Genomic DNA, 25,230 nt, shown 5'->3' with positions numbered 1-25,230 from the left:
ATAGTTTGTTCTGGGACTTACAATGAAATTTTGTGTAGAATATTTCTTCTTTTAACATCTTTCGTCTAGAACTAAATTTCATGTTACTTTCATGCATCAACTCGAAAAAAGAACAAAACAAATTTATTCAAAAAATATTTGGGTGTTTTGTTGGCAAATTTGATGTATATGTTTTCGTGATATACATATATTGCAAATACATATTTCATTTATTCGGCGACTTATATTGAAATTTGATGGAGAATATTTTTGTCTTTGACGTCTTCTATCTAGAATGAAGTTTTGTGGGACAAAACTTAATAAACTCAGCTAAAGTACAACATTAACCCTATAACGTGATTTTACTTTTGGCAGATTCCTGGCGTTTAGGAACGATTTAGAGTTTTGGTGTATTCGTGGACTTATAGAAAAATTTTATGACAAATAATTTTGTAGAATATTTTGACTTGATACGAACACATTTTAAAGGAGTTTTTAAACGTTTCTGAAAAATGGACCAAAAAGACCCCTTTCGTGACTCGCATGAGGGTTAATTTTCATAAAAAGATACCCCGTATTGTTGTCAGTAATATTGCTGAACACTTTATACCTAAAATGCAAGGATTCCACGAAATCTGATGTCGAATATTTCAAAATCTATAGAAATGGGCGGAACTTGCCACGCCTATTTAGGTTACTTCCCGACGTAAACTTTCAAAACGCCGATACACGTGTCTTCTTTTCTCCGGTCCCCTTTCATAATCTGGTCGAATTATCTTGTAATTTTTTTTTAGTGTTGTACAGTGTTATAGTTGATAGAACATAAGATGTTTTGCATAAAAATACATATTAAAATTTGAATGGTACATATATACATTAGGGTGGTAATATGTATGTCATAATATGAACCATTGAGAGTGCGAAATACCAAGGCAAAGTCACTACTAGAGCGGTTTTAAAAAAAGTGGCACCCCCCTAAAGATTTTAGTTTTGTTAGACTTTAAAATTGTCAAAGTTTGAGCACAATCTGAATACGATAACCCGTGCCACCGGGGACTCAATGTTTCCATGGACCCTATACAAAGCTTATATTAAAATCCGACCAAATTTTCACAATTTTTTGTAGGATTAGTTTTTTAGGCACGACAAAGAACTGGTAAAATATTTTTTTTTAATCGATTGGAAAATAAACGTCCCCATACATATTTGGACCTATATCGAAAATTCTCTTCACGAATGATGTTTAACCCCAACGAACATTGCATACCGAATTGTAACCATTTCTGTTGAATAATGCGGCTGCGAGAAAGTTTCGTAACCTCAAAAAAGACTAAACACTAAATTTCAGCCATTTCAGTAATAAAATGTGTCTAAACCCTTCCAAATACAGGATCGGGATCGGGAGGTACCTACACTGAACAATTTCTTAGGCAAGTTTTACTGCCTCAAAGAAGACTAATCACCAAATACCAAACATTTCGGTTACATTATGTGGCTAAATCTTTCTAAATACTGAAAATCGCGAGGTTCCATTCTATGGGGGCTATATCAAAACGTGGACCGATATAGTCCATTTTCCATACCAAACATCCTAGGAGTACTAAGTATAAAGGACTATAAACTAATCAAGGTTGCAGAAGTATGGTTTCAGATGCAGGACACCCGATCCAGAACCAAAATACCGCTTACTCGAATAGATTATTCTTTATATTTTTGGAAGGAGATTTTCTGTTTTGTTAGATAAAGATAGAGGGTCAAAATTTGGTACAGAAGTTTTTATTACTTGCAGGATGGTTGGTATTGAAAATGGGATATATCGGTCCACGTTTTGATATAGCCCCCATAGAACGGTACCTCCCGATTTTCGGTATTTTTAAGGTTTTAGCTTCATTATCATACCAAAATGGCTGAAATTTGGTACGTAGTCTTCTTTAGGGGTACAAAACTTTTCCCCAGAATTTTGTCGGTATCGGTCCACACCTTCATATAGCCCCCATAGAACGGTACCTCCCGATTTTCGGTATTTTTAAGGTTTTAGCTTCATTATCCTACCAAAATGGCTGAAATTTGGTACGTAGTCTTCTTTAGGGGTATAAAACTTTCCCCCAGAATTTTGTCGGTATCGGTCCACACCTTCATATAGCCCCCATAGAACGGTACCTCCCGATTTTCGGTATTTTTAAGGTTTTAGCTTCATTATCATACCAAAATGGCTGAAAATTGGTACGAAGTCTTCTTTAGGGGTATAAAACTTTCCCCCAGAATTTTGTCGGTATCGGTCCACACCTTCATATAGCCGCCATAGAACGGTACCTCCCGATTTTCGGTATTTTGAAGGTTTTTGCTTCATTATCACACCGAAATGGCTGAAATTTGGTACTTAGTCTACGTTGGTGGTATAAAACTTTCCCCCAGAACTTTGTCGGTATCGGTCCATGCCTTCATATAGCCCCCATAGAACGGTACCTCCCGATTTTCGGTATTTTGAACGTTGTGACCTCAATATTCCACCGAAATGGCTGAAATTTGGTATTTAGACTTCGTTGGGGGTACTCAAACTTCCCCTTTAAATTTGTCGGTATAGGTCCACGCCTTCATATAGCCCCCATGGAAAAGTACCTCCCGATTTTTCGTAGTTTGAAGGTTGTGTCTTTGGTGGAAAAATGGCTGAAATTTGGTACTTAGTCTTCAATGTGATATAAAACTGTTCGCCAGAAATATGTCTGTACAGGTCCACGCTTTCATATTGCCCCATTTCTGACTAAAATTCGTCGGTATAGGCCCACGTTTCGATATAGCCCCCATAGAACGGTACCTCCGGACTTTCTTAATACTCAAGATTGTGACATCAATATCCAACCGAAATGGCTGAAATTCGTTATTTCATCTTCCAAGAGTTATAAAATATTCCAGAAGAGTATTATCAGTATAGGTCCACCTCATCCTATAGGAAATTTGGTATTTAGTCTTCTTTGAGCCTAAAAACTTTCCGTCAGAAATTTGTCGGTATAGATCGACGTTTTGAAATAGCCCCCATAGAATGGTGCCTCACATTGTTTTACCGAAATTGCTGAAATTTAGTATTAGGTCTTCTTCATACACGAAAGGAAACTAATTATTCCATTTTACTTCAATACAACTTGTGGTGGAGGGTATAACAAGTTCGGCCCGGCCGAACTTAACGCCGTTCTTACTTGTTTTTTGGTTATGTTTACAACGTTTCTGGCGTATGTAATATACGTCTGAAATGTGTGTCAGATACGTCATAATTTCCGACAGACCATCTATGATGTCGGTCCTCTCAGTGAAGTGACGGAAGAGTAACTTAATGTCGTCTCTGTTTCCTTAAGACTCCCGCGCTATCCCCCACGCAGCACTTAACACCAGCCGTTGCTGACTCAATCCCTGAAAATGCATCCCTTTTCGAATTTTATTGCAATGGCCTCTGAGGTAAGATCGAGCAAATAGTGGATTCAATGAGTCGGAAGAAGACCATGGTCGCGGCGATGTGGGAAACCCAAGCTCAACAACAACTGCAGCTTATAGCGTTGTGATGGTTAGAAAGCACTGAGATGGGATAGCACTAGAAGTGGTTGTGGTTTTCCTATTGCACCAGTCCTTTGAATACAGATCTATCTCGCTTAAGCTGGCTCTAATAACTAGTATATGAAAGATATGTGGTAGAAGTCAGGTGTGGAATTACCGAGGTAGAGTTGCTTAACGTATAGGCCCAACATTACTCCACTCTTAAAGGTCATAACCGACTGGTATTGGGGAACTTTTATGCTCCTCACAAGTTGTGGCATTCGGTCCTCGGCAGTGATCAGAGGGGATCAGATTGTTAGCTCTACGTTTTGCCCGATCAATGAGGACGCTACTTAGTGGAGAATGTCACAGTTCGCCAGATATAATCATCGTGTCACCTGGTTTAACAAATGACGTCGCCTGGCAACCCATCGTTACTTTTGGGTCAGACAATTCCCCCATAATTGTCGCCATCAGTAGACAGCCGGATTTCATCACATCTGATTATTTAATTGATGAAACATAAAGCTTAACTCCAACGACGAGAAATTAATTATAATTAGTAATGAAATGACCTTCGCCCTAACAGGCAAAATTTTCAACAAAAAGTTATGGACCTAGTTTCAGAGAGTTCACTAGTCACAGCTTCAAAGATCTGTCCAACCCTGATGTTCGGGCATTTTATCAAATAAGTGTAATAAGCTTCGTCGTGCCCTGGGTCAGGGAGCTGACACTGGAAGTTGATAGGTTGATTGGTGAGCATATGCGGAAAAAGTGGCTAAATCATCTAAAAAGTTGTAATTTGGAGATGTAATTAATAAATTGTGAGCAAGGATTATGTCACTCTCGAATCCTGTATAGAACGAAGGTAGGACACCAGTCACGTGTAGCAACGTTACGTTGGCAGATCCAAAAAAATGCGCAAGTTATTTTAATCGACCGGGAATAGTACTACGTCACATTTAATCTCTTCTTGCCGAGGAGGAACCCTCACACTTTACACCAAATGCTCTAATGGAATATCAATAATGTTGCAACAGTTGAATGAGCCGGGAGTTGAGTTTCTCACCAAAGTTTTCAAACTGTTGCTAGCCACCCACATCGTGCCTAAAGTCAGCAAAATACGCAGGGTTGTCCCACAACTGAAGCAAAGGTGAATTTTTAAGACCAATTTCTCTATTGTCACCCGTAACGAAGACTCATAAGTCTTTACGCCTCCCCAGCGTCAGAAAAAGGTATCCAGTTACCGATCATCATCATAGGTTCCGTAAGCAGCAATGCACGTTACCTCAACACGTCTTAGTCGAGGACTCAACCTGAACATGCTTTGCGATAGGACAGTGTTGATAGCGATCGGCCTATCGAAAGCCTTTGATAGTGTTACACTGTTTCAGGACATTGAGCAGACCACCCTCCGACCATGTTTGAAAAGTTTTATAATCAATTATATTTGTGTATGCCAGTCGTACGTGGAATTCAGAAAAAAAATCCAAGCCCAGTATAGTGAAACAGGAAGTTACCCAAGGTGGGGTGATATCTACGGAACTGTTTAAGCTCAACCCTGTTGCAGTTTTCAAGGCGGCATTCTGACAGGTTTGAATACTTTTCCTTCGCTGAAACCGCATAGCTTACCACAAACCGACCTATCCCGTTATATGTGGTCACCAAGGTTTCTTTATCTACACGGTAAGTTCTACCGGCTAGTGACTTGAGGACCTTGTTCCTACATCTCAGCTTGTCGAAGATAGGTGTGGCATGTGCGGACGGTATGAACATTCTGTCGAATGTGACCCCTAGAATTTTGGGGTAGTTTATGATCGTAGATTTACTGGCGGATATCTTCATACTCCTCGCGTGGAAAAAGCTGGTAAGATCAGTCAAACAGGAGTTCAGCCTTTCACAAATGATATCTGGAAAGGTACCTGACGCACAATCATAGAATCATCTGTTACGATGTCAATGCCGTTTGGAGTAGTCGGAAAACATGAGAGGTAGAGCTTAAACAATTTCAGAGATATAACACTTCCTTGTGGAACTCCCTGCTTCACTCTACAGGGCTTACACTTCTTGTTCCTGAATTCCACGTTTGACTAACCTCCACACATATATTTGATTATCCAATGTTTCAATTTTGAACGGAGGCCTCAAACACCGTAGAGTGCTTGACGGTATAAAAGGTTTTTGACAAATTAAGCGCCACCATCACTGTTCTATCACACGGTTTGCTCTGGTTGAGTCTTCGACTAATATGTGTGGAGATGGCATGTAGCGCTGTTGTCATGGTGCGCTGCTTACGAAATCCATGTTGATGATCGGCAACTGTATAGCTCTTTCTGACGCTGGGGAGGACTAAAGCCTTGGCACGCATCCTTGTCTAGCTTCAGTACGTGAACCACCCTGCCCATTTTCCATACTACGGGAACGATATGTGTGGCTAGGGGCAGATTAAGAACTGTAGTAAGATACTCGACTACCGCCACATCCAGCTGTTTCAGAATTACCATTGTGAGTCCATTAGGACACAACGCTTCGAATGATTTAGCGTTCCTGATGACATTCGCAACATCATCCATTTTAAATTGTGGTGGTTCATAATTTGCGCACCTCTTCGGATCAGTCAGGGGAACGTCGCCAAACTTTACTGAGGTCCTTATCTTAGACAGGAAGAGATCTAATGTGATGTAGTACTCTTCTCTTCGCCCAGTCGCTCCCGGGGTGCTCGACTGTCGATTGAAATAACTTGCGCAACTCTTGGGATCAGTCAGGGTAACGTCGCCATACGTGAATGAAGTCCTATCATCTGAAGAGTTGCCAATATTGGAGCCAGAAGTGAAGTGAATTGTTGGCAACGGTTAAATCACTCTCGAACCCTGGAAAGAAGAAAGTCCAGGGTTCGAGAGTGATTTAACCGTTGCCAACAATTCACTTCACTTCTGGCTCCAATATTGGCAACTCTTCAGATGATTTAACCACTTGTTCCCGTTTATGCTCACCGACCAACGTGGTGACTTCCTATGTCAGCTCATTGACTCTGGTGTCACTGGGGTTGGCACGATGAAACTCATCACGCTCATTTGCTATATCGTCGTCTCTGCTGGCAAGTTTGGTGTCACTTCGAGTATTCAACTAGCAGGTATGTGGCGAGCGGCAGCAGCAGTGATTATGTCTCGGATCATCAGAGGGGTTGGACAGATCTCTGAAGCGGTGGTTAGTTAACTCTCTGAAACTCGTCCAATTAGCGTTCTCAAAGTGTGGCGTTCAAATGTGATGAAATCGGCGGCCTGTTGGTGTAGACAAATATGAGGAGATATAGTGGATAGGACCACGGTAGAGCATGTCAGGAAGGATCTTCCTGATCTAATTGCAGTAGCCTGTTGTTACAATCCATCAAAGCAGCCACATTACCAGAACTGTGGTGTTCTTACCAAATACGCCTTCATCAGAGCAGTGTCTTTGTTGACAGCCTTGTGGATTCCTGACTAACATGAGGTTGAAACTTCAATGCCCTCAGCCGAAAGCTTTTGTGCACACCGTTGCTGATTTGTGAGATAAAAACTATTAGCTTATAACAAAACATCTTGCAATTAATGTTGGGTTATGCTTCCTTTTGTTCGTCGATGATGTATTGTCACCCTCCCAAGGACTATCTGGAAACAATCAGGTATCCCTGGGCTGATAAGCGTAGATACAACCGCTTCCATTGTGCTCCTTCGCTTGGATGGGTGGATGGTATTGACACCAGCTGGTTTGTCGGTGGAGTAAACAATGTGTCATTTGTTCTCAATTTGCTGTTTGCAGTGGTTCTTTTCCTCTTTACATATCCATTCGCCATTTAGTCAATAGTCACACACGCTAAGTTTGCGGTAAAGAAAATTGAGTTTTTGGGAAAGAGCGGAGAGGAAACAGCCCCTCTGTACTGTATTGTATTTTCTTTAACGCAAATTTTACGCGTGTGACTGCTGACTTACCTCGTTGATGTCAAACAGTTCTGCTCGCTATCTGTCAAAACTTTTGTTAGTTCGTAAAAATCGGTTGATCAAACATATGCTGTCAGTTAAAATGTTTGCTCAATAGGGCTTCAAACTTCAAGTAGGACTTTATGTAATGATCGGGTGCCAAATCAAGACATTTCTTCCAGTTTCGTAACGAATTCAGTCCAAACTCCGAGAAACTGTTTTGCTGGGATAAGGATTCAAAAAAAAAACGCAATTACCACAATAGGTCACACTGTAATTATCAACACGAGAATTTATGCAATTACAACACTTCGTTGCGCCTCTACACGACATCGGAGTTCATCATCATTATCTAATTCGAACCAAGACAGAATTGAGCAGCATGTAAACTATGAGGGCAAATACCTTGACCGTTGATGTCAGTCGTAATGGTTTCCTCTTTGTTTTTTGCTTAGGGTGTTGGTTTTTTTGCGAAATTCTTGTCCTTTCAATGGTTTGAATGGAGCGAACAAACAAATCGCATTAGTAGCGCTTGTCCATTTGACGGTCGTCGTGTATCACCTAGTTTTCTGTTTTTACATTTACACCACCCCCTCACTTAAGCATTTGCCAGGAATATGAATGCTGTTTTCTATAGACAAAGAATGGCAAAATGCATGAATGAAAGGTTGGATAGATGGATGGTATGAATGCCTGAACGTCTATTTGCAATTCGTTATACAGTTATTGTTATTTGCTTATTGAGTCTGTAAAGCTCGCCCTCACTTGGTTTATAAGAAGAAGAAGAACTACAACAAGGACATACAAATGCCAGAAAAAGGCAAATACGAAAAGAAAAGGATTCCATGTCCTTCTGCAGAGTTCACTTCCGTAGTAATGTGGTTAATGTGTTACCATGTGGTCTGTAAGTATGTCGAAAGTCGAAATAAATGAAGATGGGTAGTAGGGTTATCAAGAAACCACGCTGAATATGATAATCCTACTCTATGAAAGATATATTCAGGTCTACATACCTTTAATTGAGTGCGATTCCAATAAATACCATTGCAGTAATTACAACGTACATATATTTAATAGGTCGGAATTTCCATTTGCAATGGCAACCCTTGTCTCCTCCACATCCTCCTGCAGGCTGTATAAAGAATGATATTGGCTTTTGAAAGAAGGGAATCCAAAGTTATTTTTGTTTATGGTAAATTTTCGTGCCACAGACAATATGCATGTTTACTTTATTGTTATCCTTTGCATCTGGAGTAATCTTTGATATGCTGCTGGTAATGCGGCGAATGTCGTTTTGCTCTTACAAATACCTGCTGTGACTTTTGCTATGTGTTTTGCATATCCCCTTTTAGAAAGAAAATCATCGTCCCAACGTTGATTCAATGGCAAATTATGTTGCTTCTGTTACTGCTCTTCCAACAGTAATCATTTAATCCTGCCATTCCTACCTATGCTTTCTTTGTCTTCTCTCTGTTATTTGTGACACACTTCAAGAACATTTAAATACCAAAAATAAATTCATTTATTTATTTTCTTTAATTCCAGTCACAGCTTAAGTAAGGGGTTATACACTGCTGCTTGACTAATAATACCTCTGGCAACTCTAAGCCATTTAAACGTGGTGGCGTCGTTGTAAAGTAAACAAATCATAACGACCTCCAATGTGCCATCATATCCTCTACCATTCTTCCTTCCTTTTGGTCCCTTGGCCAAAGGCTTCTTCTTTGTTTTTCGTGTTTCGTTGCTATATGCAAGAAGTTATGCGAGGTGAATTCGTGAATAGACCCGGTCTCGGTCCTCGGTGTGGGTAACTTGCAATGTTCACAAATGTATGCATACGCGTATGTCTGTATGTACGTGAATGTGTCAGTGTGTCTCTCTGTATTGGAATGTGTTTTATTTGGTTAATGTTTGAATGGGTTCCATTCAAACATCAGCACAAAAAAAGGATTGTTTGAAAGTAATTTAGGTTAGGTTAGTTCATAACTCTGTAGGCCATCATGCACCATCTGCTAGCAATTGCACAGAAAAAAACGAGTTTACAACTTTTGTTGGTGTTGTCGTTTTTGCCGTTGTTGTTGTAATAATAAAATAATGTAATGTGCCATGTTAAGATTCTGCAGTGGCTAAAATTTAAAAAGAATTTGCATATGTTTTTGGGGATTAAGGATGCTGTTTTAAAAAACTAAATTAACTTTTACAACGTTGGAAGAGAACGTGGTTTGGTCATGTTTATCGTGGAGTTTTAAAAAAATCAGCAAAAAAGGATAGCAAATACTTGTATTTAAATTAAATAAAATGCGTGTTGGGGGTGAGAATTTTAATAATCCGTATATTGCTATTGCAATATTTCGTCGCCTAACAATATTCCGAAATATCACAACTGTATGTACTTCCATTGTTTATCTTAAAAACTGCAGAGTTTGGAAAGGTTGTGTCCTGAACATCAGTGTATATTTTAATTGTCATTAATCAGGCAATATTCTTTTATAATTTCATTATGAATGATATTTTTCACCTATTTTTCATCTCAATAAGAAATATTTTTGGGTTTGACATTTGGCTTCTTAGTTCATCTCGTCAATCACTAGTCTGTTAATACTTTATTTTAATGTCAAATTATCTGGCATTAAATGCCTAGATCGTTTCTTCCAGCTCTTTTAGGATACAAGTTTCTCCTCTGCGTTTAATCATCGATATCCCATCGAAGAATAACCCACAGATATACCAATAATATGTCATGTATTGCTTCACATGCTTCAGCGGAGAGACCCATACCATAGGTCCATACAGCAAATGGGGTAGTTTCAGTGCACACATATCAATAAATGCGTTTTCTGTTTAGTTATTTTTCGACTTCTAGGACTTCTATTTTATCTTGTATCAAATTTACTTACTTACTTAGTTGGCCCATTACAGAACATTTGTTTGCTCCATCGAAGCTTAGGCCTGCCGATTCTGCGTGCACCGCCATGTGGCATGTATTCATACGCCTTTTTAGCGGGTTCATCATCGCTCATTCTCATGATATGGCCTAGCCAACGCAATCGTTGCATCTCGATACGTTTAACTATATTCATGTCTTTGTATAGCTTATATAGCTCGTGGTTCATACGACGTCGATATTCACCGTCAACGCAAATCGGCCCGTAGATCTTTCGTAGAATTTTCCTCTCAAACACACCAAGCACTGCCTTATCTGCTTGCACAAGTACCCATGCTTCGGAGCCATACATTAGCACGGGTAGTATCAGCGTTTTGTATAGTGTTATTTTTGTTTGACGAGATGTGGCTTTGTTTTTAAATTGCTTACTTAGACCATAGTAGCATCTGTTGGCCAATACAATTCTTCTTCTTATTTCACAACTGATGTTGTTTGTTGTGTTTATGGCAGTGCCGAGGTAGACGAAGTCTTTAACTACCCCAAAATTGTAGGTACCAACTTTTACAGTTGGTCCGAGCTCTATGGACGCTTTGCGCGTCGACACCATCAATTTGGTCTTTTCGCCGTTTACCGCCAGACCCACTTTCGCAGATTCTGATTCGACCTTCCTAAAGGTATCAGTTACTTCCTTTACTGATCGTCCCATGATGTCTATGTCATCAGCATAGGCAAGTAACATGTGGCTATTGGTGTAAATTGTGCCATTTCTTTTGACATTTGCATCTCGTATTACCTTTTCCAGCAAAATGTTGAATAGGTCACACAAAAGGCTGTCTCCTTGTCTGAAACCTCTTTTGGTACGAAATTCTTCGGAGAGGTTCTTTCCAATTTTAACTGAGGACCTAGTATCAGTTAAAGTCATCTTACAAAGCCGGATGAGCTTTGCGGGGATACCAAATTCAGACATTGCGTGGAATACCTTTGATCGGAGGGGACTGTCGAATGCTGCTTTATAATCGACAAAAAGGTGAAATATGTCGATCTGCATCTCTTGGGTCTTCTCTAGGATTTGCCGCAGGGTAAATATCTGGTCAATGGTGGACTTGCCAGGTCTAAAGCCACATTGGTATGGTCCAATTATTTCGTTGACCATTGGCTTTAGTCGTTCGCACAATATCCCTGACACTATCTTATAGGCAATAGGGAGAAGACTTATGCCCCTATAGTTTGAGCATACAGTCTTTTCTCCTTTCTTGTGGACGGGACATAGGATGCTCAGGTTCCAATCGTCGGGTACGCGTTCTTCCTGCCAGATGGTGCTAACTAGCTGATGCATACACCTTATCAGCGCGTCGAATCCGGTTTTAAACAGCTCGGCTGGTAAGCCATCGGCTCCTGCTGCTTTATTATTCTTCAGCCGGTTGATTGCTGTTTTTACCTCATCTTGGCCGGGCGGTATACATTCTATACCATCTTCTGGGATTGGATCTGTGGTATCATCGTCTTCGCTACTATTGGATACCAGCAGATTGGAGAAATGTTCCTTCCATATCCTGAGCACGCTATCTGTATCTGTTACCAGATTACCTTGCTGGTCTCTACAGGAGGATGTGCCTGTACCAAAGCCATCTGTTTGATGTTTCACTCTTTGGTAGAATTTTCGGACTTAATTCTGTCTCCTGTACATCTCGATTTTTTCACACTCCCGCTTTTCCATTTCTCTCTTTTTCTTGCGGAAAAGCCGTTTCTTTTCTCTCCTTTTCTCCCGATATCTCTCTCGTGCGCTACACGTTGCTACTGATTGTAAAGTAGCTCTATATGCCGCATTTTTCTCTTCGGTAGCAGCACGACACTCCTGGTCATACCATGAATTCCTTTGTGGAGGTCTCTGGAATCCAAGTATGGATTTTGCGGCTGTTTGCATGGAGTGGGCAATATGTTGCCATTGTGTTGTTATGTTATCGGGACAAGGAGTGCTCGCGTTAAGCAATTAGGCTAGTTGAGTGGAATATGCTGTGGCTATCTGTTGTATTTGCAGCCTATCGATGTCCAACTTCCGCGTTGAGTCTGTTCGTGCTTGATTTGCAACGTTTAGACGGGTACGTACCTTTGCTGCAACAAGGTAGTGGTCCGAATCAATGTTTGCGCCACGGAACTATCGTACATCCAACACGCTGGATGAATGTCTTCCATCTATCACAACATGATCAATTTGATTACTTGTTCTTTGATCTGGAGACAGCCAGGTGCCCTTATGAATATCGAGATGATTAAATCTGGTACTGCTAACTACTATGTTTTTTGCAGCTGCAAAGTCTATCAGCCTCATACCATTGTCAGATGTTTCACTGTGGAGACTGAATTTCCCGACTGTTGGGCCAAAGATATTCTCCTTTCCAATTTTGGCATTAAAATCGCCTAGAATGATTTTAATGTCATGGGCAGGGCAACGGTCATATGTTTCTTCTAAGCGCTCGTAAAATATATCTTTGCTCTGTTCGTCCTTTTCTTCAGTGGGAGCATGAGCACAAATAAAGCTGATGTTGAAGAATTTAGCTTTTATTCGAATTGCAGCAAGTCTTTCATTCACTGGAGTGAAGCTGGATATCAGATGTTTTAGTCTCCGACTAACTACGAATCCGCAACCAAATTCATGCTTTACGTCATGGCAGCTATAATACAGTGCGTCACCTTTAGGTGTTGTTGTGCCGCTTTTCCCAATCCATCGTATTTCCTGTATGGCAGTAATATCGGCCTTGTAATTTTCAAGTACGTCTGCCAATGCGAAGACTGCACCTTCTCTATAAAGAGTGCGAACATTCCAGGTGCAGATTCGCAGATCATGGTCCTTAAAACGTTTGCTGGGTTCGTCAACTTTAGAGGGGTTTGTTTTTCTTTTCTTTCGTTTTTTCATAGTAGGATGTTTTTTCTAGGGGAGGGTTACTAACCCGACGCCCAAACCCAAGTTTTTAACGTTCTTATGGGTGAACGCGCGGCACATGTTAGCTCACTACCATTAACGGGTGTTAAAGGCAGTTCCCCAGTTGACACCACGGGGAGGTCAGTGTCCACTTGAGATGAAAGAGGGACCAAGATAAATCCTGGGCTTTGCCATGTTAAAGCCGGTCAAGACCGTTGCTTGGTATCATTCATCCCCTACGTCACCCTGTGTCAAATTTACAGGTTAATATCTATAAAACTCAACGAGATACTGCTTATCTACCAGAAGTTTGGCATAAATAAGAATAATTTTTTTCAAACTACAAATTGAGAGAATTGGTTACTCCAACGGCTAACCTGCTGGCGCCAATAATATCTACCAAGCGAAAGAGGACAATGGAAGCGACGATGTCCACACTTAATAGCAAGAGTTGTGCCAAAGGAACACTTCGCAGTTCCAATGGTCCACATTTTTTCTTTGAACAAACTGCGTATACTTAATATCACACATTGCATTTCATGAAAATGAAAATGAAAGCACAGCGAAAACTGGTTGTTCCTTCTGAGGTTGACAATGCAGCATTAACGAGCCCAAGAAAACATAACCCAACATGCATTAGAAGAAACTTTGTTATAAACTCAAAGCTGGCGTCTCGCAAAACATCAACGGTTTGCCACCAGTTTTCCTCCGAGAGCATTGAAATCCCAATTCCAAGTCAGTCAAGAATCCACAAGGCTACATACGATGAAGCTGCTCAGGTGAATGAGTACGTGGGAAACAGGCTTTATTTGGATAAGTGGAACATGTACAAACATGTTAAGAGCGTTGAATATCAGATCGTGGTCCTCAAGAATAAATTTATAGAAATTATGTTGGCTGTGCTAAATTAAAATATGGGAAGCTTAAACAAATCAGAGGGAATCCATCAATATGTAAGCCAGAGCAAGCCGTGTGACAGAACAGCGATGGTTTCGCTTGACTTATCAAAAACCTTCGATACTGTGCAGCACTCCAAGCTGTTTGAGGACTTCGTGAAGACAACCCTCCGGCCAAGTTTGAAACGTTGAATAATCAGTTATATGTTTGGATGCCAGTCGTATGTGGAAACCAGGAACATAAAGTCCACGACCCGTAGAGTGAAACGGGGAGTTCCCTAAGGTGGAATGATATCTCAAGAACGGTTTAACCTCTACCTACCGCATTCCCGCCCATACCACACAGCCTATGCGGATGATTGTACGATCTTGGTGTCAGGTATCTTGCCTGATGTCATTTGTGAAAGGCTGAAAACTATCCCAACTACTACCAGCATGTTCACGTCGTCCGCGCATGTCACAGCTAACTGCGGCAAGCTGAGACGTAGGAGCAAGGTGCGGATAAAGAAACCTTGTTGTCCACATACAACGCGATAGATATGTGGTAAGCTGCGCGGCGTCACTTTGGTCCGCGATTATAAACCTCTCAGAATGCCGCCCTGAAAACTGCAGCAGGATGCATTCTAATGTCATCAGTGGATCATCTACATGAGAACACAAAGATTCTTCCAGTACAGCAACACAATAGCATGCTTTCGTTGCACGACATGGCTACGTGAGAGCCATCCTAATCACCATATTGTTGATAGGAACTACCACCCAGGCATGCCAGGACGGATCTCCATGAGCTAGAAAGAGAGGTCCAGCGTTACAAGAGAGAAAACCTCCATCAACTTACCTATCAAGCAGGTTTCAATAGTATTCACACGGAATGCGGTTCTCGGAGAACATCGCCATATCTATCGCAACTCAGGAGCGCCAACTGCCACGACCAACCAGAGTAATTTTGGCTCAACTACGCTCGCTACATCAGCCCATTATGCGGCACAGGCCTCTACTGATAAAACATCAAAAGATTTGTGGTTACATCCCATCGACACAGCCACACTCCTAGAACTGGAGATAGACCCAGAGCCGGATTAAGCAGAAAAATTGCCACCCCACACTCAGGTTCAGCACCATGAGCTGGATCGCGTTGTCCCAGAAGACGGAATCACCAAACTCCGGTACTCTTTTTTGCAGCATTTGATGAGCAATTATGCTCAATTGAAAGCATTATTCTTTGTAAAATTTAAGCTGACCCCAATTATCTGCAACACACACTGTAACTCTCGTACCATTTCAGCTCTTTTTAATGTATTTCCACTATAGTACGGAGGCTATATTCAGGTAGCTTTTTGTTTGTAACGCATTTTCGACCCTGTAATGTATATATATATATTCTTGATCAGGATAAAGCTCTGAGTCGGTATAGTCCCTCATAAGTTTAGCAAATATTGCGATTTTAAAACATAGGCCCCCGAAATTCGTCTACAAATATATAGCATGTTGGACCACGTGACATTCCTGAATATATTCTGAAAATTGCATGAAATTAGGTTTAGTAGTTTTGGAAAAATAAAGTATTAAAAAGAGTGGGCGTGGTCATCAGTTTTAAAGATAAACATATTTAAAAAAGTTGGCGTAAAAGTTTGGCTCCAAATATGTACCAAGGGTACACACAACCCCATTTTCTGCCAAAATGTATTCTAAAACCGATATAATCATAAGTTTGGCTTAGATATATAGCGTTTAAAAGAAAGGCGTGGGGAAGGTACGCCACCACCTCCGAAATTCATTAAGTATACAGAACAATGGAAAACATTGAGCTTTTGCTGCAAATTTGATGGAAATCGGTTCAGTAGTATTGAAGATATAGCGTGATCGGTTCTTTAGTCCCCAAAGAAGTACCTAGGTTGTAGATTAATCTGAAAATTTCTTACACCGATACATGCGTAATATTAACAAATATAGAGTTTTCTAAATATCCCATAGGGGAGCTACCCCGCCCCCCTGGAATTAAATAAAATATGTAGCCTATTTTTGGGGGGCCATCCCCGTACATTCCCTGAAAATTTCAGAATAATCGGTTCAGTAGTTTTTGCAGTAAAATTTATATTGAAAACCAAAAAAGTGGGCGTGGTAAAATTATCTTTCAATAAAAACCTAAGTTGGGTTATGACGGCATTTGATTTTTTTATACATAAAGATATGCCGTTTCTTTAAATATGGCAAAGGGAAGTACCCCGTCCCCTTTGAAATTCAAGAAAATATGCATTCTATTTCCACCGTGGGCCATCCTTATACATTCCCTGAAAATTTCAGGAAAATCGGTTATTTATTAACTAATTATTTAATTTATTTATTCATTTATTTATTTTAAATTTTAACCCATCCGATCCAGCTACTTAACTATGCTTCGATCAGCCTGCTGCCTTCTTTAATTTATTCTGTCTAGGTGTTATAATTTTTGTAAAGTCCGAGAATATATTTGCGGGAAAAGTCTTCAAACTTTCTCATTTAATTTATTTTAATGGTGTTCATGGTCCATACTTGTAAAACAAAATCATTTTGCCACAATGTCAAGCTTTATTTTCTCCTCATCAAATTTTCATCTTATTTCATTCAACTTCATTTATTTACCTACACGGTTTCAATGTATTCTTTAAAGTCAACATTCTGAAAGTTTGATGACGACACTGATAAGAAAAAATGCCACTAAGTTTGATGTTGCTGATGATAGGAATATTTTGATATCATCACATCCTTATTACAATGACATGAATCTTATGACGTTGATTACGTTGCGAACAAGTGTCTGTCATGTTTGCTAACAACATGGAATATGTTGTAAGATGATAAGAATTAATGGTGAATCAACAACATGTTGCAAGTTTATATGCAACACATGTTTATATGAACTCATACATTTGAAACTGAGGCAAAAACGGAAAATAAAACCAATTGAAATTAAACAAGTGAGAAAAGGCTATAGTCGGCACGGGGCCGACTATGTGATACCCTACACCACTACCTCTGTGCATAATCTTTTCACTCGAAAACATTTCTTTTAGGGAGATACGAAAGTTTTCACCTATCTGGCTTTTATACCAAATGACTTAAGGCGAACTGAACCAAAATAATTAATATTTAATTTTATATTTGACTACTATCGACATCACCAGCATCAAGATGCTTCTATCTCTGTGAGAAAATTTCGTGATGGTCCGATCAAAATTCCGACCTGTTGTGTGATTGCAGAAAAAGTGGAAAAAAGGGATGAATTACCGACTATTGCGATATCTCTATTATTTGACCACCTACTCCAACCTACTTTGCATAATTTTAAAGATGGGATTTTCTACTTTCTTAGTCAGGCTTTGCTTTTAGATGGTCCCCAACCAAAGGTGTAATATTCGTCTTTATTATTAAAATCGCAAAAATGAAAAGTTGGGTTCTATTAGCGGCTATTGCGATATCTTCGTTGTTTGACCAACTACGACAACCTACGTTACATCGTTGTAAAGGTGATATTTTCTACTTTCCTTGCTTTTTATATACCCCTTATGGACGCTGAAATATTTGCTTTGGAATAAAATGTTGACTTTTTCTCCAAATTCTCATTCCGACCCCTAAATATTATCCGACCATCACCAAAATCAATAGGCTTCTTCCTCTGTGAGACCTCCATTAACCCTCGTGATTTCCAAAAAAAAAAATGGAACAAGTAAGAACGGCGTTAAGTTCGGCCGGGCCGAACTTGTTATACCTTCCACCACAAGTTGTATTGAAGTGTATGAAGAAGACTCAATACTAAAACTTAATACTAAATTTCAGCAATTTCGATAAAACAATGTGAGGCACCATTCTATAGGGACTATTTCAAAACGTCGATCTATACCGGCAAATTTCTGACGAAAAGTTTTTAGCTCAAAGAAGACTATATACCAAATTTCCTATATTTCGGTAAGAGAATGTGGCTAAATCTAAAAAATACCGAAAATAAAGAAGTAACCTTCTATGGGGATATAGGAAGACGTGTACCTATACTGATAATACTCTTCTGGAATATTTTATAACTCTTGGAAGACGAAATAACGAATTTCAGCCATTTCGGTTGGATATTGACGTCACAATCTTCAGTATTACGAACATCCGGAGGTACCGTTCTATGGGGGCTATATCGAAACGTGAACCTATTCCGACGAATTTTAGTCAGAAATGGGGCAATATGAAAGCGTGGACCTGTACAGGCATATTTCTGGCGAACAGTTTTATATCACATTGAAGACTAAATACCAAATTTCAGCCATTTTGGTGGAATATTGAAGACACAACCTTCAAAATACGAAAAATCGGGAGGTACCTTTCCATGGGGGCTATATGAAGGTGTGGACCGATACCGACAAAATTCTGGGAGAAAATTGTGTACCTTAAAGGAAGACTACGTACCAAATTTCAGCCATTTTGGTAGGATAATGAAGCTAAAACCTTCAAAATACCGAAAATCGGGAGGTACCGTTATATGGGTGCTATATGAAGGTGTAAACCGATACCGACAAAATTCTGAGGAAAGTTTTGTACCCCTAAAGAAGACTAGGTACCAAATTTCAGCCATTTTGGTAGGATAATGAAGCTAAAACCTTAAAAATACCGAAAATCGGGAGGTACCGTTCTATGGGGGCTATATGAAGGTGTGGACCGATACCGACAAAATTCTGGGGGAAAGTTTTGTACCCCTAAAGAAGACTACGTACCAATTTTCAGCCATTTTGGTATGATAATAAAGCTAAAACCTTACAAATACCGAAAATCGGGAGGTACCGTTCTATGGGGGCTATATGAAGGTGTGGACCGATACCGACAAAATTCTGGGGGAAAATTTTGTACCTCTAAAGAAGACTACGTACTAAATTTCAGCCATTTTGGTAGGATAATGAAGCTAAAACCTTAAAAATACCGAAAATCGGGAGGTACCGTTCTATGGGGGCTATATCAAAACGTGGACCGATATATCCCATTTTCAATACCAACCATCCTGCAAGTAATAAAAACTTCTATACCAAATTTCTCTCTATCTTTAAAATTGCGAGCTGTATCTTGATTTCAACAGACAGACGGACGGACGGACGGACAGACGGACATGGTCAAATCGACATAGAATTTTATGCTGATCAATAATATATATACTTTATAGGGTCTCCGACGAATATTTCGATGTGTTACAAACGGAATGACAAATTTAATTATACCCTCCATATGGTGGAGGGTATAAAAATGGGATGTATTACCGACTATTGCGATATCTCCTCTCCGTTAGTTGGTCACCTACGCCGACCTAGTTTGCACCATTGTAAATATGGGATCTTCAACTTTTATAGTCAGGCTTTGCTTTTGGAAAGTTTCCAACCAAAACTGTGAGTCTCTGTCCCTAAAATATCCAATATGAGGTTAACCATTAAGAACGACTACTCCTATAACGCTAACCCCTTACAAAGGCTTCATACTGCATGATTTTGGCTAGATGGGTTCTGAATACTGATTGCATCGAAGAGTCTTAAAAACGAAGTCGATTTTCGGCTATTTAGAACAGCACACCCGCCTTGCACGCTGAAGGTCGTGGGTTCGATTCCCCGGCCAGTCAACATCAAACACTTTTCTACGGTGGCAAAATACCCCTCAGTAATGTTAGCGACATTTTCTGATATGAACACTCATTGATATGAGAGAAGTCTCCCCTGTCCCGCCTGGGATGTTTGTGGAACAATTATGTTATAGAACATCAAAAAGTATGCATTTTCAAAATCAAATCAAAATCGAATAGTAGATTTTTGTTTTGAAGGGAAATATAGAAGGTTTTAACCGAAGATGATTTCATGATGATTTTTAGGTTATGACCGAATCATGGGCGCTATGAACTTTATATTATATATTTGAATACTGGACTATATAGTAGACACCCTGAGCATATCCGCATTGCCATATGAAGATCCTATGACTTCCCCCGATGACGTAATTACAGCTTAAAGTACTCAAAATATGCAATTTTTACAAGGTCCGTCGTATATTTTCTATATTTTTTTGATATATACTCACCATAACTTTTTCAAAAACGATTTGTATCGAGCCTACAACATATCCTTAATATATTAATGTCGAAAAACCCACAAAAAATATTTGTTTGTATCCGAAAATAACGAAAGTCTGGGTTAAACTCATAAAAACCGTTTTTGAGCTATATCTCAAAAACAAGAGCTGATGGAGAAAAACCGGGACCGGATTTGATAATAACTCGCCGATTTCATCTAGAAACAACTGCAACTTCGTCTGAAACATTCAACTTTTTCAATTTTGTTGAGCAGTGTAATCGACAGAATTATGGTAAGTATCTACATCTCTTGAGCGCTTTCCAGTATTTGCCGCACTGTGAATATATGGTTAACGGTCGGTGTGTCAGGCCGAAAACCGCATTGGTATGCTCCAATTATTTCGTAGACCTATTTGGTCGTTCACACAATATCCCCAACACTATCTTTTAAACAATAGGGATCAGACTTATGCTTCTGTAGTTTGAGAACACAGTCTTACCTCCTTTTTTGTGGACGGGACCCAGAATGTTTAGATTCCACTCGTCGGGTACGCGTTCTTCCTGCCAGATGGTGCTAACTAGCTGTTCCATAACCTTATCAATGTGTCGCCTCCGGCTTTGAACAGCTCGGCTGGTAAGCCATTCGCTCCTGCTGCCTTTTTATTTTTCAGACAGTTTATTGCTGTATTTACTTCATCTTCAGCCTTACGACAAAAACTGTGCCTCATCGAAATAATGGGTTTAGACCCAAGGTATGTTTGGACGAAACCTGTTTCAGACAAGTTAAACCGATTGAGCAATGTCCGCCCGTCCGTCTGGCTGGATAGTGCGCACGAAAACTCTCAAACGAAGCAAATTTGGCATTCGTAATATTTTTTCCAAACTTAGATGGGACATATCAGTCTACTCCTTCCGGTACCTTCCCCACAAAAGTTCAAAAATATTCGCTAAAATGGTGCGCACGATCACTCTTGAATAGAGTAACCGAATTAGTCATAACTTTGCATATGGTAGTGTTACTTGCATAGACCGAGTTCGAATATGGACTATATCGGTCCACTACTTCGGGTACATACCACACAAAATACCGAATAAGTGTAATTTAATAGCTCCTCTCGGATTGTTTTTATTTTTGTTCAGCAAATTTTTTTCGGTGTACGCCCATACTACCTCGGATAATTTGCTTAAAGCTCCAAGAAACTTTGACGGCACCAAACCGATTTGGTCCAAGCGTTGTCAGAATACTTTCTTACTTGGTAGTCAGAGAGGCTGAAATATTCAAAAAATGTCACCTAAATTACAATGAGGACATTTTGCCAGAGTCGGAAAGTATAATGTTTTCACCTGGCCTGGGGATCGAAGCGCAGACCTTCCGAGTGCAAGACGGACTTACCAACCATCACAGTGGCTCCTGTACGTCTCTATTTTTTCACACCCACGGTTTTCCATTTCTCTCATTTTTTGCGGAAAAGACCCCGATGCCACTCTCGTGCGCTATGGCCTGTATTTCTAAAAAAGATTCGAAAACTAAACAACCTGATCATCCCCAGCAAAAATCCTCATTACAAACCTCCTTTCCCACCCATTATTTAAACAAGGGCATGTCGCGCGAAATGTCTGGTTATTTTGTAACCACTGAAATAAGTAGTCAGAATCTACTCAGTATCTACTTATTTCAGTGGTTACAAAATAGCCAGAAAATTCGCGCGACATGCCCTTGTTAAAATAATGGGTGGGAAAGGAGGTTTGTAATGAGGATTTTTGCTGGGTTGTTATTGGTAGTATTTGGGGATTTTGGCAATAGTTTCTGACAAAACCTGCGAACATATTCTGAGAACTCGAAAATTATTGTTATGACCTTTCTAAACTATATTCAATATCTCTTATACTATTCTTATAGAGATCAAAAATAATCGGGGATAATCGGCCAAAACTTCAGAATATATTTAAATGTTGATTATAATTCCACATTTCGTATAAATTATCCGAATATTTCCCATTATTTAGGATAAAACTTTTGAAAATATCCAGAGTTACTGATCAAACATAGTAAATTTCCAATCAATTATCAGCTTTTCTTCCGCTTTTCGAATAAAATTTCCGAAAATGTTCGGGTTTTCGAATCAAATATAAAATTTTTTTCAAATTTCGGAACAAACATTAGACAATTTTCCGAATTTCCGAAAGAAAAAAAATCCGAGTATTTCACTACTTTCTGCTCATTTTTAAATGCTTCCTCAGACTTTTATATAAAACTAACAGAAACCCATGAACTTTCTGCAAATTCACTACTTTTTTTGCAAATTCATGAAAAAGCTCAAATATTACTTTCGATTTATTTTCGACAAAACTTTAGGAATATGCGAGACACTTCGTACAATTTGTTATCGATTTCGTTATGAATTCGGCATCAGTATCGGAAACATTTGAAGTTTATCGTTCCTAATTCGAGAATAAATATCGAAAAAACTATTTGATGTGTAGCACACATGTGATATCCAATGGAATGGGTCACACACATGTGATATCCGAAGGAATTGCAATTTTCGAATTTCGAAAAAAGCTGAGTTGCGCTAAATTGTGCTAGGTTTGTGCCCGAAATTCGAAAAAATAGCTGAAATATTCAACAAAATATTTTTTTTAGAAAAAAATTTGAACATAATTGCAGTTTTCGAATTTTAAAAGTTTAATTTGTGCTGAATTGTATTCAGTTTGGGCCGCAAACATTTTTTCGATATCTCGTACCATTTTCGAAAAAACGCTATTTCGAATACATGACAGAATTGCAATTTTTGAATTTCAAAAAAAAACAAAAGTTGTGCTGAATGGTTTCGATTGTGCTGTGTAAATTTTTTCAATATCTCTAACCGTTTTAAATTTCGAAAACCAATATTTTGTATGAAAAATCATACATTTTTGGAAACTACTCGCTGAAAATGAAATCACCATGTAACTGCCGTAAAAACAGGAATTTTTCAATTCTGTAAGTTGTGCTGAATTCTACTCGCCTAGCACAAGTTTTTTGCCTTTTCCGAACATTTTTGAACTTTTGTGGGGTGGGTACCTGAAGGAGTGGACAGATATGGCTTATGGTTTGTTTTTCAACTTTCAGACTATTTTTTCAGGAAGTATGGACTTGCCCCTGAGGAAACTTGTACCTTCGTATAGGGGACAGTAAATACAAGATGTTACAAAAAAAAACCAAGGCGATTCGAGAGCCGGTCCTAAACTGAACTTTTCCGAAATTTTGTGTGGGAGGTACTCGAAGGAGTTTACCGATTGAGTCCATATTGGAACCTCATCTAAGTCTGGTAGAAATTTCATAATGTGCAAAGTATGGACCAAATCGGTTACTCCCTTCAAGAGTTATCGTACGCACAAATTTTCCGAACATTTTCGAACTTTTGTGGGGGAGGTACCGGAAGGAGTGGACCGATATAATTACGGTGACCAATATTTTTGGATGAAAAAAGAGTACACATACGAGGGCTACTACATAAGTTTCTGGGCTTGACAACAATGTCAGGCGTTATTTATCATTTCCATTGGAAAGCTCAACATTTTCTAGCATAGGGGTACCCAGTACGGTTCGACGTACCACGTATTGCGTTTTTTACAGGACTTGAATAATTAATTTGCAAAAAAATGTGGAATTTACTTGTGAATATTTCCGTCCGACCATTTTTCACAATTTTGTACGTGATGACGACGCGATGAAGCAACATCCTATAGTTAGTAGTCAATAGGGTTTCGTAGCCTGAGTTGGAGTCGAGCAATTATGCTGTAGTCGGAGACTGAGTCGAAAAAATAACTTGGCTCCAACTCCGGGCAACAATTTTTTCTACATTTATCAAAAATGAATTTCAAGAACTTTTTTGGTCCAATTAATACTCTAAAGCAAATTAAAAATTCCATGACAATCGAATTAGAGTTTCACCTTAAGCGTGAATTTGCAAGCTGGGTCGATTTCTTTATATACGATAAGAAATGTATAAATATTTTGGAATACTTGTTTTAGATCAAACACATTCTTTATCAAGATTATGATCACTGGTATTCCAAGAAGATAATGATCTCAAACTGCACTTATTCCCGAGCGAAAGCCCGCCCAGTTCAGAACCTCTTACACAGAGTTTCAAATTTCGGTGATCTTGTATTTTTATTATAATCGTAGAAGTTTTAAACAAAGAAGTTTTGTAGTTGTGTATTATATTCGACAAAAGTTATTTTCAACGAACACCGCAGAAAATGGCCAACATATAGGAAACAATTAGAAACTTGTGTATATTTTATTCATTGAGTGCTACTAGAATTTATCCTCGGAGTCAACTCCGGAGTCGGAGTCGAAACAAAAATGGCTGGACTCCGAAACTTTAGTAGTCACACGTAAATGGTTTTCCGTAAAGTAAATTGAGGTTTTGTGAAATCGATTGTACAGGAGCTCCATCCTTCCTGCTCTCTACCAAACATTTAATATATTTTACGGCAAGCTTTGTACGTCTAAGAGAAACGACATTATTTGACACGATGGTTATGTATGTGACACTTGCCGCTAATTCATCGGCTTACGTCCCATACTGCATGAAAACCTGGCCGTAAAAAAGGTTTCTTATCGATGGATTCCGTACCGATTGGAGGAAGAAATTTCAAAAAAAAAAAAAAAAAAAAAAAAAACGATCGCTGTACACACACCTTATACGATGCGTATAAGCCCGAAACAAAACAACAATCGACCGAACATGCTGCTGACACGTTCAAAAACCACGTTTTGGAGGTGTTTCAACAATTGGTTTGAGCGCGTGCAGAAGTGTTTAAATCAATAAACAGTGATTTGAAACGACTGATTTCATTTCAACAACGACAATATTTGGTTAAATTTCTGCCTAGGTTTCTCGGATTCCATTGTATTGCCTTTGTATTCACATGTACATATTTGTAAAACAAATTAAAACAAGTAAGAACAGACTATAGTCGGACGGGGCCGACCATGTGATACCCTATAC

At 39.3% G+C, this 25,230-nt stretch overlaps 1 protein-coding gene across 6 annotated transcripts in view; it reads left to right on the top strand.

Moving 5' to 3' along the window:
• The window catches only part of ASPP (Ankyrin-repeat, SH3-domain, and Proline-rich-region containing Protein), a 512,118-nt gene that overhangs the window by 232,396 nt on the left and 254,492 nt on the right, over nt 1-25,230 (top strand). The gene's annotated exons all lie outside the window — the stretch shown is intronic.

This window comes from Musca autumnalis, unplaced genomic scaffold, assembly GCF_047663935.1.
Source record: "Musca autumnalis isolate F117 unplaced genomic scaffold, ASM4766393v1 scaffold_5, whole genome shotgun sequence".
Taxonomy (NCBI): domain Eukaryota; kingdom Metazoa; phylum Arthropoda; class Insecta; order Diptera; family Muscidae; genus Musca; species Musca autumnalis.
This window is presented reverse-complemented; position numbering and strand designations above follow the sequence as displayed.